Here is a 20,120-nt window from a genome sequence, read left to right as displayed (position 1 = left end):
CAGTTTGCGAATGTTGGTGGAAGGTCCAGAGTCTTCCCCCTATTTGTTATTCCAAAATAAACAATTTCTAAGTGTCCCTTTTAAAAAGCAGTAACATTTTAAGTGATAAAATTAATACATAACCACCATAGAAAAACATGAAAAATAACTACATAAATCTTGGTATATATCAGGTGAATTATTTTTCAATGTATAAAAATAGATGTATGTAATATATTGCTTTTAGTTGGTTTTGTGTGGGAAGGGGTTCAAAATTCAGTTCATATAATATTTTAGTCTTTTTTCTTTTTTACTTAGCAAGATATCATAAGTACTTCTCCATGCCATTAGTCTAATTTTTAATGGATACAGATATCCCATCATATAGCAATTTACCTAATCATTCTCCTGTAAATGGACATTTCACACTAACTTGTGATTTATTAATAGAATAAAAATATAGCCGTAAACGTGTATGGTGGGCCAAAGGTAGGCACATAGACATGAAAGATGAGATGCTGCTTAAAAGCCGTGTTTCCAAAATTTGTGCCCTGCAGATTCCACCTCAGAACAAGCATCTTGTTTATATACATATAAAGGTATATATAAATATATAAGTAATGATGACTTTGGAAATCATCAAACTGTAAGGGTTCTGCCCACACTCAGCATTCACTCTTCCACTTGACAAATTCCAGCAGGGAATGCCCGTTAATGTCAGCGTGTCTTCTGAACAGCGTGTCCCCCGTGTCTGGGCAATACTCTTGTCCTCCGTGTACACAGTGTGTTCTCAGCTGAAGCTAGAGGCACGTCTTCTGAGATGCCTGTAGCTGAGGCATTGAGCAGACTTTTGACTCAGGGCTTTGGAAGATTCCTCAGTGCTAAATCACCCCCAGGGCACGTTGTTTCACATTCAGGGACTGTGTCACTGGTGGGCTGGAACGGAACTCAGCTACTCAGCTTAAAGGTCCAGAGCTCGATTGGATCAGAGCACAAGGGACTGACACCAGAAAGAACCTCAGACTGAGGGTAGCTGTGCGCACACCTACAGTGTGTGACTGAGAGCCAAGTCCACAGTCTCCTGCAGGTTGGTCTCCAGGCTGTGTAGACACCCTTCTTTACCTCAGATTCCATGTAGACAATTTACGCTTCTCTCCTTTAGTTAATAAATGTATTTATTTTTTAAAGATTTTATTTTAAAGTAATCTCCCACCCAATGCGGGGCTCGAACTCACAACCCAAAGATCAAGAGCCACATTTTCCACCCATTGAGCCAGCCAGGTGCCCCTCCTCTAGTTAATAAATTTAAAACTGGCTAAGGAGAGAGGGTGGTCAAGGATACCACAAGCCACTAAGGAGTCTTCACGGATTGTGACAATGTCACTCTTCTCTGGCTGGAAATGGGGTAGCTGAATACCAGCTTGCATTGTGAATCCCAGGATTTAAGTGAAAGCTGGGGTGCAAAGGTCTAGAACTTCTTCCTAGCCCACAGGTGACACAACCTTTAATGGGCAACACCCTTTCCTCAGACGGGGAGGGTGAGTTAGCACAGAGGTATCTTATGAAACCCTGAGTCACTAGACTCCAGGAATTATGGGTGTGGACCAGACTGGGAACCCGCTGGATCATTTTCAGTGTGAGTTGGACCCACCCTAAGCATCTGGGGGACCTGGGAGAAGCCCATGTCATCAGGACTAGGTGCCAGTTGCCGGCGAATGGTAGAAAAGCTTTAGACTTTCTGGGATCCCCAGCTCCGGAGCCCACAAGAGAATCCCAGAAGCTTAAGGGACTCCAGTGCCACCCTGGACTTGCCCTACTTTCTGGCTCTGCTAAAGAGCAAAAAAATCAGGATGAATGAAGGAGTGACTGAACAATAAATCATAGCCTCCCCTCTTCTGTGCGAAAGCACAACTTGGTAGTGCTCCCCTGCCAGGGCAAGTGATGGCGTGAGGGAGTTAGGGGGAGGGCCACGATGCCCAGGGAGTCTCAAGGCCACGTACAATGGGGAGAGGATGGCCTGCTGTCAGCATCCCAAACTGGCATTCAGGAGACACCCAAATTCAACCCACGGAAGCTCAGACAAGCCACACCTCTGCTCCTCAGTTTCCCTATCTCTAGTACAGGAAGAATAGCTTCCATGCTTTGTTTATGAGATAATAATAACGTAAATGTTTTTACTGAATAATTGTCATCTGTACCCACAAGCCAGGCCCTCCCTGCTGATGTGGGATGGTAAGGGGCTTTTCCCAGTATACTTCTAGGACTGGACTTGATCCGTGTAATAAGCAAACCATATTTAAAATAATGTTACATTGAAATCCTGTTTTAGTATTTTTGTGCAGCAGGAGCTCAGGAAGAATTCAAGGTGGGAAGTATGAGTATCAATATCTAGATTAGAGGAAAGGAAAGAGCCCAGGTCTTGAATGAGACACTAGCCTTGGACTACTACAGTAGGAAGGGCAAGTATTTAAAAAAAAATTTTTTTTTTATATTTTTAAATTTATTTTTGAGAGAGAGAGAGAGAAAGAGAGAGCACAAGTGGGGGAGGGGCAGAGAGCGAGGAAAACACAGAATCCAAAGCAGGCTCCAGGCTCTGAGCTGTCAGCACAGAGCCCAATGTGGGGCTCGAACTCAGAAACCACGAGATCATGACCTGAGCTGAAGTCAGACACTTAACCGACTGAGTCACCCAGGTGCCCCAGAAAGGACAAGTATTTTAGATAAAACACCTGAAGGGGCTCTTAACAGAAAAGGTATGTCTCTGTTGGTTAACCATTTTTATCCCCCTTTTCCAGATGACAAAATTGAGGATTCAAGAAATTAAGTAACTTGTTTATATATCTAGTTAGTGGCAGATAGGATTTTGAAACAGGTCTGCTTGATTCTAAAACTCATGCTATCTCACCAAAACCCTTCATGTGATGCACAGTGATAGTTATTAATTTCTGATGAGGACCGAATAGGGACAAAAGGAAATAAGAAAAGGACCTGGATTCCTAAAGTCTTCACTCATTGACTCTAGTTGCTTTGTGGAAAGTTAAGGTGGGGAGCCCAGTTACTAAGACCAAGGTCTAAAATCTGTCCTTCCAAATACCACAGGCCTTCAGTCTGATGCAGATGAAAGCCTAGGCCCACCTCAGAGAGAGATACCATGTGCCACTCCTCTTTCCCCCAAATCACAGCATAGAAAATGACCAGTAAAAGAAAATGCAGCAATTACCTCCACAAGGATTTTTACTCTTATTCTCAGATGTTGGCTTCCCCTGCCTTAGAGGATTGGACTAAGTTGAGTGGAAAGAATAACAAATATTTTTAGAATACTTTATTAGGTTTACATAGGAAATTACCATTTCTTTGCAGGTCAAAAGCGGTCAAATATCAGCAACTTCACATGGCTCAACCTTATGCCAAGGCTTGTTGACTGGTGAAATCAATCAATCAATCAACAATCATCAATTAATCCAACCAGCCAGCCAGTTAACTGGGAAAACAAAACTAACTCATGGAGCAATCACAGGACTGAATTATGTAGTGACAGCATTTTAAAAAGGGAAATTTACATGTGTAACTGATGTCATGAAACTCCTAAGTGGCTGAGTCAGGTGGGTGACAATGTCCTTCTAAATGCCTCAAATCCTCCAAGATGGCCCAGGCTAGCTACTGACAGTGCCTGGAGAATGGGTGGGCCTTAGATGGGCAGAAAGCAGGGGAGGGGATCCTGGACAGGGGAAGCAGCATGGCACTCACAACGAGCTAGACTACACTCGGCATATTTGAGATGTGGAGAGAAAACAAGTCGACGGAATATAGAAAGCCTTGAAGAAGGTGTGAATGGCTAAGCGGGAGAAAGAGTCCAGTCAAATCACGGAGGGTCTTAAAAAATTAGGCAGAGGAGGTTGTATTTTTAGAATCATTCATTCTAATGCTGGAAGGAACCAAAAGAGGTAATCTGTACATGGATTTCAAACAGTTAAAATGCCACCTTCTTAATTTTACAAAATGAAAACTCAGGCTCAGAGATTTGGTTAGAGGTAGAGGGTAAACTAGAATCACAATTTCTGGGGGTGCCTGGGTGGCTTTGTCCATTAAGCGGCTGACTACAGTTCAGATCTAATCTTATGGTTTGTGGGTTGAAGGCCTGTGTTGGGCTCTGTGTTAATAGTGCAGAGGCTGGAGCCTACTTCAGATTCTGTGTCTCCCCCCTCTCTCTGCCTCTCTCTCTCTCAAAAATAAATAAAAAGATAAAAGGGTATATTAAAACAACAACAACAAAAAACAATTTCTGGCTGCCTTGTCTGTTGGTTATTCCACCTCATCACACTGAACTTGACTTGCCCTTCAGATTAAAAAATAACTATTTTGCCTAACAAGCTGTCTTATTTATAGGCTGTTACTATTTAAAACTGTTTCTCATTTCTAAAGAGGCAACAAGGAATCATAGGTTCTTAAAGAGAATTTCTTGGCAGTGACATAATAAAAGTGTTCTAGAAAGATTAGCCTTTCAAAAGCATTCTAAATAGATCAGAAAAGTGGGATACTGGAATCAGGAAAAGGGATGAATCAGCAAGGACTCAGGGAGGCACTGGATCAAGGCCCAGAGGAAAGGCAAGGATTATAGATGATGCCAGAAAAATGGTGATCCACTGACAGAACTGGGGAGGGCCAGAAAGAGAGCCAGCTTTGGATGGGGAAAGATGGAGAAGTGGAGATTTAGGAGTCATAAATGCTGAGGTAAGAAAGGAAATTACAAGAATGGATGAGTAGGTCACCAAGAGTGAGACCTAGTGAGAAAACTCCAGAGCTGTTGGCAGAGATGGCCAATTATATACCCCAATCACTTTCCCTACCATAGGATAGACCTGTTGCTGGGGAAGGGGCTTTCTAGCCATGAACTATATTTTCCAGCCCCCCTTGCATCTAAAAAGGGCCACATGACTAGTTATCCCTACGGAGAAGGAGAAGTGAAGTGTGTCTCATCCAGGCCAAAGTTTTCAATCCGTTGTGCCTTCTCCATTCTTTTCTTCCCTTTTGGCTGACTGGATGCAGGTAACAGTGAGGTCCTAGAGTCTAGGGAGATGGTGAAGCCACAGAGAGGAGGGGCCTGGGTCCCCAGGTGGAGGAAGCCCCCCTGCCAAGAGGACCAGCCACTGTGGACTCATAAGTGAGTAAGAAATAGACTTCTTTTGTAATGAGGCCATTCTAATTTGAGGGACTATTTGTTACAGAAGATTGGTCCACCACAGGGACCCCCTAAGGAATGTCAAGTTGAAAGTGAATGGCAAGGCAAAGGGGGTACAGAAGCAGAATGCTCAGCTAAGGAGAGAAGAGGAGTGAGTAGGAAAACAAAATTCCAAAAGTACAGGTTTACCGAAATCAAGGGAGAAGTAGCCTCAAGCAGAAAAGAAGTGGCGAGCAGTGTTAAATCTTCAAAGACGGGGGAGGAGGATTGAGAATGAGCGAAAAAAGACCTAGCATTAAGAAGACCGTTCACAACCTTCCAGAAACAAAATACAGAAACCGGCAGGCATTTCCAAAGAGACCCAAGGCCACGTGGCCAGTATTCTCTTTCTTTCCACTTGTTTTGCTGTTGGGCTTTTCTCTCCTGGCTCTGAAGGAGGCTGAACTTCAGAACATCCCCAACGGACTATGCATCACAGTCCAAAACCAATGGAAAATGACGTGAACCCTGCCATTATGTAATGCGGTGGAAGAGCCCGTTGGTTGGGCTGCTTTACGGGAACCAACTCCTGACACATCTGGGACTGCAAGCCCAATAGGACAAACAGGGGAGGCATTTTTGTTTGTAGGAGGAAAGGAAAAAAAGAGTTCCAGCCTCGACCCAGACTGACTGCAGTGTCCCCCTGGGAAGCAGCAGGTGGGGGATCCTCCTGCCCATGTAACAAGAGGCAGCACCTGCAGGTCAGAGGAAGGGGCCAGCAGAGGGGCCGGAGCCAGCACAGAGCCGAAGTGTAGACGGGCCAGCCTCCAGGCCAGCTTTTCTGTATTTGGGGAGTCTTCAGGAAAATAGGCTAAATCATGCAGTCTGCTTTCTCCTGCCTTATTTAGTTATATTCGTTTAGATGAAGTACAAAAACAGAACAAAACAAATCCCCAGTAACATTTAAAGAGGCTTTTCTGCTCACCATGAGGTCAGCGTGAGCTTTGGAGTCAGACCAGAGCCCAAATCTTGATTCACCCCACATGATGCCAAGGAGGGCCTGAGGGTGGGATGGAGGGGCTCTAACCCCATCTGCATGTGCCCCCACAAGTCACTCCAAGACAAGACAAAAATAGCATTATATATGTCAACAGTGTAAAATGTGGGGGCACCTGGGTGGCTTGGGGGGTTAAGCATTGACTTTGGCTCAGGGCATGACCTCACAGTTCGTGAGTTTGAGCCCCGCATCAGGCTCCATGCTGGCAGTGAAGAGCCTGCTTGGAATTCTCTATCACCCTCCCTCTCTGCCCCTCCCCCACTTGCACAGACACATACTATCTCTCAAAATAAATAAATAAACCTTTAAAAAAAAGGTGTTTAAAAAAACAATGTCAGTGTGATGAAATGCGTCATTAGAAAGTGCAAATGAAGTAAATGCAGCTTCACGATAATATTCCAGATGCTCATTCCAACTCAACTGTTGCCCCTGAACCCCTCTTAAAGAGAAACTCTGGGCCTCCACTGGCTCAATGGATGAATGTCTTCTTGTTCCTGGCAAGTTGTCTGGCCCCTTTTCATCTCGGGTTCCTTGACTGGGAAGCAACCCCCAGGGCCATGGTGAGGACTACATGAGATGACATATAAACCACCTGTTTGCTCCCATTCTCCACTTTCCCTGACAGAAGCTTGGTCGTGGTCTGCTTCTGAAGTAGCCTTCTCTGGGAATGGTAGAGCCCAGGAGAAAGTTGTACTTGCCTCTCCTGGGGGCTTTGTCCAGATGGAGCCCAGTCTTCAGAACAGCTGAGTTCTCACAGTTTGGTGATTTCTTGGCAGGAGAATCCAAATCACTCACTCACCCAGCCTGAAAGTTAGAAACCTCAAGGACGAAACTCCAAAACCGTTAAAATATGGGTCACAGGATCACCCAACTTCCCACAGAATTTCTCCCGCAGCTTCCTTGATGGGTGATCAGCCAGGATCTTCTTGACCTTCCAGAGAGAGCCAGGCAGTTTAGGGTCTTCTTTATGAGGTGCCCACTCCATCACCAGTCAACTCTATGTGGAGCCTTTTTATAACTTTCTCCAAGTGATCTTTGTTCTCTGCTCTTTGGAGAAAACCAGAATAAATGTAATCCCTTTTCCCCTGACCACCATTTGAATATTTTATCGCAGTTACTAGGTCTCCCCCATTCCCTTCCCACACCATCTCTTTTTTTTTTTTTTTTTTTTAATTTTTTTTTTCAACGTTTTTTATTTATTTTTGGGACAGAGAGAGACAGAGCATGAACGGGGGAGGGGCAGAGAGAGAGGGAGACACAGAATCGGAAACAGGCTCCAGGCTCCGAGCCATCAGCCCAGAGCCCGACGCGGGGCTCGAACTCACGGACCGCGAGATCGTGACCTGGCTGAAGTCGGACGCTTAACCGACTGCGCCACCCAGGCGCCCCGCACACCATCTCTTTTTAAATGTGAACTACTTCCATGCCATCAACATGATACAACATCCAGCATCCTCGTTATTTACCTTTGCACTTGCTCTTATTTACCAAATATTCTTTGGCAGTTTTATTAATAATAGGGGCCATAAGTGGACCCCAAACTCCCAGTTACATCTGAGAGAGTGCAATGAGAGTACTGCCAACCTTGGTCTGTACCTCTTTTTTGTTTTTTTTAGCAGCCAAGTACATTACTGGCTCACTCATATGCAGTTTGGATCAACTAAAATGTTTGTTTTTAACTTCTGATTTTATTTTTACTTTGAGAGAGAGAGTGTGTGCAATCTGGGGAGAGGGGCAGAGGGAGATAGAGAGAATTTTAAGCAGTCTCCATGCTGAGCGGAGCCCGACACAGGGCTCAATCCAATGACCCTGGGATCATGACCTGAGCCCAAATCAAGAGTGGGATGTTCAATGGACTGAGCCACCCAGGTGCCCCTACTTCTGATTTTAAACAGCACCAGACTAACTGCCCTGATAGAAACTCGCCTAAATTTCTTCTAAAGTACCTAGGAAGACATAAATATAAAAACCCCATTTACCACCTAAAGCTAAGACCAACATAAAACCACTTGCTAAAATCTAGAAGGAAGTTTTACTTAAATTTTTTAAATGAGGAGGGGAAAACACCTGGCTAACAGTCTTGCCTTTTCTCAAGATATAGAGGATCTCTGGCCATCCTAAGGAAGGCAGGAAGAGGTTTTGTTCCTCCTGGCTGCTTTATTCCCCTACTCAGAGACCTGAAGTCTACACCACAAGAAACTTGTGAATCCCTAGTTAATCCCTAGAAGAAACTAGTTATCTCTTTACCATGTGGATGTTAGATGTTGAGCTGATATAAATACTTCTTTCCATCTCTGTCTTTCAACATTCATTCAGAGACTAATTCTAGGAAGTGTATGAGACTGGGGGTGCTAGCTGCATTGAATTCTTGAAGGAATAGCCCCAGTAATAAAATGCTGTAGCTGAGGATAGAAAGAATTGTCTCTGTAGCAATACACAGCAAGGAGGTTATCATAGGACCAGACCCAGAGGAAGGAACTCAGCACAGCAGAGCCACACTATAGGAATGCCAGCTAAATTATCAGAATTTCACAGGCACCCATTCTTATCAAGCTATAAATCTGAGAAAATTCCATCATTACCCAAATGTCCAATCAATAAGACCAAATAAAATGTACACACCCTGCCTGTGGGTGAATCTGAAACTCATTTTTGGTTTTTTCATTCAAAAATGAGTAATCAGAAAAAGAAAAACTGTCATTGGAAACATGAAAAACAATTACACAGAAGACCAGATAAGGAACATTCCTCCGAAAATGACCTCCTGCAGAGGAACCAGCAGACATTTTTAGAAGCCTGTGTGATATCCTCAGAAAGATGCAAGGAGACATGGCTTCTAGGAAAGAGGCACGCATAGTCACAGAGCAAAGGATGGGATGCAAAGACAACAGAGTGAGATGAAAGGCAGTGAGAGATGGGTGAGATAATTAAGAATATCAACATTACCAAAGCTATAATAATTTTCATACCAAATAATATAGCATGCAAATATGTCGGGATGAATAAAGAGTGGCACAAGCCCTGTGGAAAAGCAAGTGAGTGTTCGGAAGATGATACTTGAGATGTTCTTCTATAGTATAGAGCAGAATGAGGCAGTAAAAACGGCAGCGAGAAGGTGATAGACACAGAGGACAGAGATATGATTCCACCCAATGAGCATGATAGGAACAAGAACGAGAGAAACGGAGACAAATCAGACATAATAAAAATTTTGCTTTCTTGTCATGAAAAACATTGGAGTCTGCAGACGGATGGGACTCATTATATTCCAGGTAAAATTAAAGAAAATGACCCACATCTAGATTTATCTTGAGCACATTTTTAAATTGAGAAAATAAAGAAAAGAATCCTTTAGGCACTCAGATTAAAAAAATAATAATAATTTGCTTACAAAGGAGCATAAATTAATCTAATCTCTGACTTCTCTGCCATGCTAACTGCCAGAAAACAATGCAACCATATCTACAAACTTTTGTTGAGAAAGAATTGTGACTTATAATCTTATATCTAGCCATGTTGTCACTGATTACTGAAGGCAATAGAAAGAAATGCTCAGATAGTCAGGGACTCAGAAAATAGATCCGCACATGGTCTTTTCTTGGACATTATTTGAAGACATACACTGACCAATTGATAAAATAATCAAAATGAATAACACATATGCACAAAGGAGCAGGACTTCTCTTATATGCTTAGGAACCATATTCAGGAACTCAGTAAACTGTGTATGTCATGTGGGACATTGTGTAGCTCAGAGACCACTTAGCCCTTGTGAGAGACATTGTTGCTTACTACCCGACATCTTCCTTCCTCCCTCCTTTCCAATACCACCCCAATTTTGCTCATATCCATCTCCTTACAAACCACGGTCTTCAAAGAAAGCTAGTTTCATATCCAAACACAGGATATGGACTGTGATTGGGCGACCTCCTGTATATGATTGCTTTAGATGTGGACATACGACATAATCCCAGCCAATAAGACATAAGGGAAGTCTGTAGGTGGAAACTTCTAGGAAGATTCCCCTCTCTTAAAGAGAGACACTTCATAGGAGACTGGCTCATCTTCCGTGGTTGTTGTGATGTGTGGGTACTGCCGGAGTCACCCCACAGCGGTGAGAGGGGCTGGACTAAGGACCACACCGATATACCAATGAAGGCAAAGCCGAAGATGTAGAGAATCAGGGTCCTTGCTGACATTATTGGTTAGCTAAATTAACCAAACCTGGGCATGCAGTGTGATACTATATGTATTTATTGTTTAATTAAAATGAGTCAAAATTTGCTGTCACTTACGGCAAAAAAACATCCCAAGTGACACAGCCCTGAAGTGTTAACTTAGCTATTCCTCTGCTGGTTCCATTCCTCTCTCAGCACGAAGAAACATATTTCTTGAGCCATATCCTTTAACCTACAGTTCATATGGAATCTCTTGCCTTATTTGATGATCACTTATAACAATAACTGGTGCTGTTCTTGTTCAGATTTTGCTAACAATGGCTAAGCTTATTACATAGTGAGGACCCTGTGCCAAGAAAATTACTAAACAAAAGGTCTTTTCTCTCCCTCTCCACAAAAGCAGTATTGCATAGAATGACATAATGAACTTTTTCATTGCTAAAGAACTTGAGAAATTATTTTTATGCATCTTTAGGCTTCATGTTAAATGACCTAACTTGTTGGGGTTTTTTTTGTTTTGTTTTGTTTTGTTTTGTTTTTTGATGAAGAAAGATAATAAATCATTTGGGGACAGACGTTAAATATCATTAAATGCCTCTTCCTAAATTAAGTGATTTGTGAATATTCTTGAATTAAATGATACTTAAAAATCAGCATATATTCTTGACTCAGTAAATGCATGGAAAAAAATAAGAAAATAAACTAAATTGTTTAAGGTGGTTCTTTCTGTGTGGTGAGGCATGGTTGGATATTACTTCCTTCTTTAAACTTAGAGATACTCGTATTCACTTCTGTTGTGTCTCTTCCTTGCTTTGTGAGTACATGACCTTCCTTGATACAGGAAGTATATGGCACCACCTCACTTTCCTGAAAGGAATAAAGTGGGCTATTCCTCCTTTGCTCAGCTCTGAAGCACAAATATATATTCTTTCCCAGCCCAGATTTCCGTGAATTACATGTATATCTTCTAGCTCTAGCAAGATCTCTCCTACACTGAGGCTGCCAAGTTGGCCCCTCTCCCTTTGGTGCCCTTGATGCATTCAGATAATCACAACTTGTTCCTCAGAGAATTGTCCTACCCCAGGCACCAAATTCTGCCTATTTCACCTCTGTTCTAACTTCCCCATAACCTGCTTCTTGACACTGCCTTTTGGAATCCTTTTTCTGGCTTCTTTCCTAGACTACTTCTTTCATCCTGCCTAGAAACCCTTTATTCTTTGTGGTAAATTGAAGGGCAAAAGGGTAGTCCTCCAAGCCTTTCATCTTTATCCAAATGGGAGATTACCTTGCTATGATAGCACTCAAAATGGAAGGCCCCCCTCAGGCGAGAAGACTGGCCTAACACACAGAGCCTCTAGGTCAACTTGACTGGTCAATGACCATATTTACTTCTCAGATCAACATATGTCTGGCAAACTGTCTATTAGTTCTGCCTGTTTGCCATCATGGCAAACTGTCTATTAGTTCTGCCTGTTTACTGTCAAGACCTCTTAGGAAAACTGCTTTTAATTCTCTCCTGGTGCCTTTATACCTAGAGGGCAGATTGAATTGGTTTTGATCACCCGACATCCTGTTTCCTACAAGGGTCTCTCCTAACCCTCCATGAGATGCTGAATACCATTTGACTCCAACATTGGTAGGGCCACTCCACTTGGGCAGATTCTGACTGTAACAAATACAAATAATTATTTCTTTTAATTAAATAACTGGAGCTTTCTCAAGAAAAGGGAAATCAATTTTACAAGATAAACATGAGGCAAGAAAAAGAGAATCAGGAATGGCATAGGAATTCAAGGGCAGAAGCTATAGTATGGCTGAGCCCCATGGGAAAAGGAACCAGGAACTAGAAATCTACAAGGAGCAGAGGTCACTTTCCTAAGGCATCTGCCTTTCTGAATTACAGAACCATTTTATTCCCTAGGCTGACCAGTTTCCAATACTTACTCATTCTTTTAAATCTCTCATAACTTTGGAATACCTATTGCTTATTATGGCCACCCACGATCCTATCTAATGGCAACTCCTGATACAGATATTTGGCTTTTGCCTTCATTGTCCATTGGCTTAGTTTTTTAATTTTTTAAATAAATGTTTATGTATTTATTTATTTATTTTGAGAGATGGAGAGAATGCATGTGCATGCGAGCCGGGGAGGGGCAGAGAGAGAGGGAGAGAGAATCCCAGCTCGGATTCTCCACTCACAGTGCTAAGCTTGATGTGGAGCTCCATCGCATGAACCGTGAGATCATGACCTGAGCCAAAATCAAGAGTTGGATGCTTAATGGAATGAGCCACACAGGCACCCCTCATTGGCTTAGTTTTATAATAGCTTCAATTTAAATAGATAAAAATAGAGAGAGAATAGATAATGGAACTCCAAAAACCCATTGTCTACTTTTTAATGATCAACATTTTGCTAACTTCTATCTCTCTTTTTTATTTAAAAAAAAAAATTATTTAAAGCAAATCCTCAAAATCATTTCATTTAACTTCTTAATACTTTTATTGAATTTCCATATTTCAGATTATTAGATCTTTTTCATCAAAAAGGAATCTGATTACCCTATCTCATCATTTCAAGCCTCACCATACAAATGGTTACTTGACTGTCCATTGGTTGGATGCCTTTGGGTAAGATGACCATACAGTGCCATCAAGAATGACTAGAGATGGACAGCAACATGCAAAAGAATGAAGCTGAACCACTTTCTTACACCACATACAAAAATAAATTCAAAATGATTTAAAGACCTAAATGTGAGACCTAAAATCATAAAAATCCTAGAAGAGAACACAGGCAGTAATTTATTTGACACTGGCCATAGCAACTTCTTTGTAGATATATCTCCTGAGGCAAGGGAAACAAAAGCAAAAATAAACTATTGAGACTTCATCAAAATAAAAATATTCTGCACAGCAAAAGGAAACAATCAACAAAATTAAAAGACAACCTTTGGAATAGGAGAAGATAATTGTAAATGACATATCTGATAAAGGGTTAATATCCAAAATATATAAAGTACTTATAGGGATGCCTGGGTGGCTCAGTTGGTTAAGGATCCAACTCTTTTTTTTTTTTTACATTAATTTATTTCTTTTGAGAGGAAGAGCACAAGAGGAGAAGGGGCAGAGAGAGAGAGAGAGAGAAAGAAAGAGAGAATCCCAAGCAGGTGGGGCTCAAACTCAAGAAACACAAGATATGACCTGAGCCAAAGTCAAACACTTAACTGACTGAGCCACCCAGGCACCTTACATCCAACTCTTGATTTTGGCTGAGGTCATGATCCCACAGTTAGTGAGATTGAGCCCTATATCTGGCTCCACGCTGACAGTACAGAGCCTGCTTGGGATTTTCTCCCTCTCTTTCTGCCCCTCCCCTGCTCATGCTCTCTGTCTCTCTAAAGATCAATAAATAAACCTGAAAAAAAAAGTACTTATAAAACTCAACACCCCCCCCAAATAATTCAATTAAAAAATGGGCAGAACACACGAACAGACATTTCTCCAAAGAAGACATATAGATGGCCAACAAACACATGAAAAGATGGTCATCATTACTTATTATCAGGGAACTGCAAATCAAAACTATGATGAGATATCACCTCACACCTGTAAGAATGGCTAAAATCAACAACACAAGAAACAACAAGTGTTGGTTAGGATGTGGAGAAAGAGGGAACCCTTTTGCACTTTGGTGGGAATACAAACTGGTCCAACCACTATGGGAAACAGTATGGAGGTTCCTCAAAAAGCTAAAAATAGAACTACCTTATGATCCAGTAATTGCACTACTGGATATTTACCCAAAGAATACAAGAGCACTAATTCAAAGGGATACATTCACCCCTATGTTTATAGCAGTGTTATTTACAATAGCCAAATTATGGAAGCAGCCCAACTGTCTTGATTAATGAATGGGTAAAGAAGTGGTATGTACACACACACACACACACAGGAATATTATTCAGCCATAAAAAGGAATGAAATCTTGCCATCTACGACATTGATGGAGCTAGAGAGTATAATGCTAAGCAAAATAAGTCAGTCAGAGAAAGACAGATACCGTATGATTTCACTTGTATGTGGAATTTAAGAAACAAAACAAACAAGCAAAAAGGAAAAGGAAAAGAGAGAGAGAGAGAGAGAAATCAAGAAACAGACTCTTATTAACTATAAAGAAGAAACTAATGGTTCCCAAAGGGGCTGTAGTGGGGGTGATGGGTGAAATAGGTAATGGGGATTGAGAAGTGCACTTGTCATGATAAACACTGGGTGATGAATGAAAATGTTGAATCACTACACCTGAAACTAATGTAACACTGTATGTTAACTAATTGGAATGAAAATAAAAACTTAAAAAAAAATAAATACAATTGAATAGTTCAAATATATATATATATTTGATTAAATCACCCCTGGATCACAGTCACCCACCAGGGCCAGGATTAGGGTAAGACAAATGAGACACTTGCCTCAGACACAAAGTTTAGGGAAACCCAGAAACTTAGTAATCAAGATAAGTGATATTTTAATGTAATGTTTTATTTATTTATTTTTAATAGTTCTTGGATGTTATTTTCCCTTATTTTTTAAAATGTTTATTCATTTTTGAGAGACAGAGTGTGAGCGGGGGAGGGGCAGAGAGAGCCGGAGACACAGAATCTGAAGCAGGCTCCAGGCTCCGAGCTGTCAGCACACAGCCCATCGTGGGGCTTGAACCCATGAACCATGAGATCATGACCTGAGCCAAAGTCAGACACTTAACTGACTGAGACACCCAGGCACCCCTTAATGTAATGTTTTAAAGAATCAAACTACCTTTAGAAAATCCATGACAAACAAAATATCAAAATGTTACATACTGCCCACGAGAGTAATAAACTTCCTATGTTGAATGATTATCTTGTATATTTCAGGTACTTCACATTCTTTAGACCATTTACTCCTCATAGTAACCCCATTAGGAAGATATGATTAAATATTAAATACTTTATTTCAAATTATATTTTCAGTCTATTTTTAATAAAGAGAATTTATTGGTAAAATTAAATTTAAGGCATCAGAAACTCTGTCAAGACACATACAGTAAAGTAACCATAGTTTCTGTTTTTAAAATGTCTTCTTTAATTTGCCTCTTTCCCGGTATGCCCAGTTTAATGACCTAACTTGCTTAGAAAAATAACAAGCCCTTTCCAAGAGAAACAACATTTAAATCAAAGAAAATCCTTAAAACAACAGTGTTTTTAAACATGATTGTTTTAAGACTCTGATATTTCCGACAGGCTGAGTTTTTGGAACCTTGAATCGGGGTGCTTCATCACTCAGGGGACTAATCCTTTAGGAGATGTTTTATAGCTGTATTTTGGAAGTTGCCAGGAGAGGTTACTTTGCCTTTGAACTATGATACCTCTTCAACAAAAAGGAGGTTTCCATTATTATTATTTACACTGGAACCTTAGTGACAGGCAACTACTACTAATCATTTATTTATTCAACAACTATTCACTGGGTGCCTACGTGGTCCAAAACACTATGTTTGGGACACAACTATGAAACAAAACAATCAAAATCCCTGCTCTCCTGAAACTAACACTTGATTTTTAGTATTCTGGTAGAGCTCAGAGTGCCATGTCTGATTTAGAACCTGAGTTTACCATATTTAATAGAAGTAGATAATTTTAATTTCTGCAGTTATAAGAAGAATAGGTAACACATTCAACTTCAACGGGTTATATTTCAAATGCACTGGACTATCACCTAATCAGTAACAATTAGACCCATATTACCATTCTCCTAAATATTCTAGCTCATTCCCGAATAATGGTTTATCAATCCTAGCTAAATATTTAAGAATTAACAGATTTGTTCATGCTACATGGTTTGTGTGAATTGAGAAGTGTCATGATTTTCCCTTCCTTCTTCTAAACTGCCTTTCTGAAAACAATTCAAGAAAGCAATAAGGAGTTAGTGAATTCTGCCCATTATGATTTTATCATGGAAATGAATAAGGATGGTTAATTTCATGACAACTTTAACCTTCTTTTCAAATTATTTCTGCCCATAAAATGTTTCCATATGTGGGGTGCCTGAGTGACTCAGTGAGTTAAGCGTCCAACTTCAGATCATGTCATGATCTCGCTGTTTGTAAGTTTGAACCCTGCGCGGGGCTCTGTGCTGACAGCTCAGAGCCTGGAGCCTGTTTCAGGTTCTGTGTCTTCCTCTCTCTCTGCCCCTCCCCTGCTCGCACTCTGTCACTCTTTCAAAAATAAATAAACCTTAAAAAAATAATTTAAAAAAATGTTTCCATATGTTATCAGATAATTCCCACTGCTCTATGTGCTGAGACATGCCTTTTCTGGTAATGTCATGAGACTCCCGAAACACAGAGATGCTCTCTCTGACTTTTCCAGTCTGCAAGACAGTTTTTAGGAACTGAGGCCAGTACTGTTGGAACAAACCTTCATTAAGGTAGGTGACCTTACTGGTTCCATAGTTTAAATTAGTCCCTTAGAAATCTTACTAATTTCCACCGACACTTGGTTTTCTTGAATAAAAATGTCTCAAGGCTCCATAGTTACACATTATCTTTGCATTAAAATACAGTTGCAGCTATGATCAGTAATGAAAGAGAAGACATCTCTACTGATCATACAGCAACAACAAGGATTATAAGGGAATACTATGAATAGCAACATGCTTCCTATAAGATACTCACTTTAGCTTTAAGCACACACATATACTGACTATGAAAAGATGATAAAATATATTCCATGCAAATGGTAACGAAAAGAGAGCAGGGGGGGCTACACTTAGACAAAACAGACAACAAGTCAAAAACTAGCAAAAGAGACAAAGGTCACTATATAATGATAAAGAGGTCAACAAGAGGATATAACAATTGCACATATATATATACCCAATATTGGAGCACCTAAATATATAAAGCAAATATTAACAGACTGAAGGGAGAAACAGATAGCAACACAATAATTAAAAGTAAGGGACTTCAATACCCCACTTGCAATAACGGATAGATCATTCAGACAGAAAATCATCTGACATGTTCTTTTCAAGTACACGTGAAATGGTCTCTAAGATAGATCTTATGTTAGGACACAAAACAAGTCTTAGCAAAGTTAAGAAAATTGAAATCATACCAAGTATTTTTTCTGAGTACAATGGTATGAAGGTAGAAGTCAAGAACAAGAGGAAAATTGGAAAATTCACAAGTATGTGGAAATTAAACAACATATATCTGAACAACCAATGGATCAAAGAATAAATCAAAAGGGAAGTTTAAAAAATACACCTCAAGACAAATGAAAGTGGAAACACAACATACCAAAACTTATGAGATGTAGCAGTCCTAAGAGGGAAGCAATAAATGCCTATGTTAAGAAAAAGAGGAAAAGACCTAACTTCACACCTCAAGGAATTAGAAAAAGAACTAAACTTTAAATTAGCATATGGAAGGAAATAATAGAGATCAGAGCAGAAATAAATGAAATCGAGACTAGAGAAACAGTAGAAATGAAATTAAGAGTTGGCTTTTTGAAAAGACAGACAAAAGAGACAAACCTTTAGCTAGGATAATTAAGAAAAAAAAAGATTCAAATGAATAGAATTATAAATGAAACAGGAGACATTGTAGCTGACCACGGAAATACAAAGGATCACGAGAGATTACTATGAAAATTTATACACCAACAAATTGGATAACCTAGAAGAAATGGGTAAGTCCCTAGAAACATACAACATATCATGAGGTTATGAAGAAACTGAATTATGAAGAAACAAAGTCTGAACAAACCAATAACAAGTATGGAGATTTAATTAGTAATCAAAACCTCCCAACAAACAAAAGCCTAGGACCTGATGGCTTCACTGGTGAATTATGCCAAATGAAATCAGAATCCTGAAGAGATATCTGCAATCCCATGTTTATTGCAGCATTATTCACAATAGCCAAGATTTGGAAACAACCCAAGAGTTCACTAATGAATGAATGGATACAAAAGATCTGAGATACACACACACACACACACACACACACTCACTCACACATACACACAATGGAGTATTATTCAGCTCCAAGAAAGGAGATGTCACCATTTGCAAAAAAAAAAAAATGATGAACCTGGAGGGCATTATGCTAAGTAAAATAATCCAGAGAAAGACATGCTGTATGATCTCACTTATATGTAGAATCCAAAAAAAAAAAAAAAAAAAGTCAAAATCATAGAAGCAGAGAATAGAAAGGTGGTTACCAGAGCTGGGGAGGTTGAGGCTAGTGGAATGGGGAGATATTTGTCACAGGGCATAAAGTTGCAATCATGTAGGATAAATAGGTCTAGGGATATAGTATACAAGCATGTTGGCTATACTTAGTAAAACTGTATGGAACATTGGGAATATGCAAGAAAGTAAATATTAAGCGCACTCATCACACACATAAAAAATGACAACTACGTGAAGATATGTTAATTAGCCTTCCTGTAGTAATCATTTCACTATGAATATGTACATCAAATCACCATGTTTTTACACCTTAAATGTATACAATTTTATTTTAAAGTTGTACATTTTTTAAAGAAGAAAAAAAAGCCAGCTCAGCAAAGCTAAGTGATATCGGTATAGGATAAAAGAGGATGAGGTCAGAGGGCAAGGTGTTTTATTTGTGGCTGTACAAAGGAAGAATGGAGAAGATCATGTAGAGCCTTATAGATTGTTATAAGGAATTTGGCTTTTCTTCTGAGCAGAAAGGGGAGCCATCAGAAGATTTTGAGCAGATTAGTAAAATTATCTGATTTACATTTTAACACACTGCTCTGTTGAAAAAGACTGCAAGGTGGGGGGAGGGCAGCTGCAGGAAGAGCAATTGGGAGGCCCAGCGGCTCAGGCGGCTTAGGCTCACAAGAGGCAGGTGGCAGTGGGGGAGGTGGTGAGGAATGATTAGCTTTTATATATATTGTTAAGGAGGAACTGACAGGTCCCCTGGGCCAACGGAGAGAGAGGAGTCAATAAAGGAAAAATAATGAGTTAATATATGTAAAATGCTTAACATAGTGCTTGGTAAATGGAAACCAGTGAATCAATTTCGGCTGTTGTTATTTTTACCACTTCCTGTTTCACAAGTCATGGAAAGTAATGTATAGAACCTGTAAGTGGCATCTAACATAAAGTGTTCATAAAACTATTAAAATCTTAGGGGTACCTGGGTGGCTTAGTGGGTTAAGCGTTGGTCTTCAGCTCAGGTCATGATCTCCCGTGGGTTTGATCCCTGCGTTGGGCTCTGCACTGACAGCTCAGGGCCCGGAGCCTGCATCAGATTCTGCTTCTACCTCTCTCTGCCCCTCCCCTGCTCGCGCTCTCTCTGTCTCTCTCAAAAACACATAAACATTAAAAAAAAAAAAAAAAAAAAAACTATTAAACTCTGAGCGTTAGGTCCCATCAGGAGTTTGTGGCCTCACCCCAAGGCTGGGTGATGGGCCCGTGAAGAAGCTTTAAGCCTTGTAGAGGAGTTAAATGACTTACCCACGTCCTTGCTAAAGCTGTTAAGTAAGATCAGTAAGTGGCCATCCTCTTTCTCACCCAGTCCTTGGAATCTTAGTTATCTTCTTGTGTACTGTTTTTGGAACATTAACTGCCTATTTGTAGTAAAAACAAATGCATATTTAATGCAGAGAATTTAGAAAACATAAAGGAAAAAATTTTAAGCTACCCAGAAATAATATTACTTTAATATTTT

This window comes from Panthera uncia (assembly GCF_023721935.1).
Source record: "Panthera uncia isolate 11264 chromosome C1 unlocalized genomic scaffold, Puncia_PCG_1.0 HiC_scaffold_4, whole genome shotgun sequence".
NCBI lineage: Eukaryota > Metazoa > Chordata > Mammalia > Carnivora > Felidae > Panthera > Panthera uncia.
The sequence above is the reverse complement of the archived record's forward strand: the minus strand, read 5'-3'. Positions refer to the sequence as shown.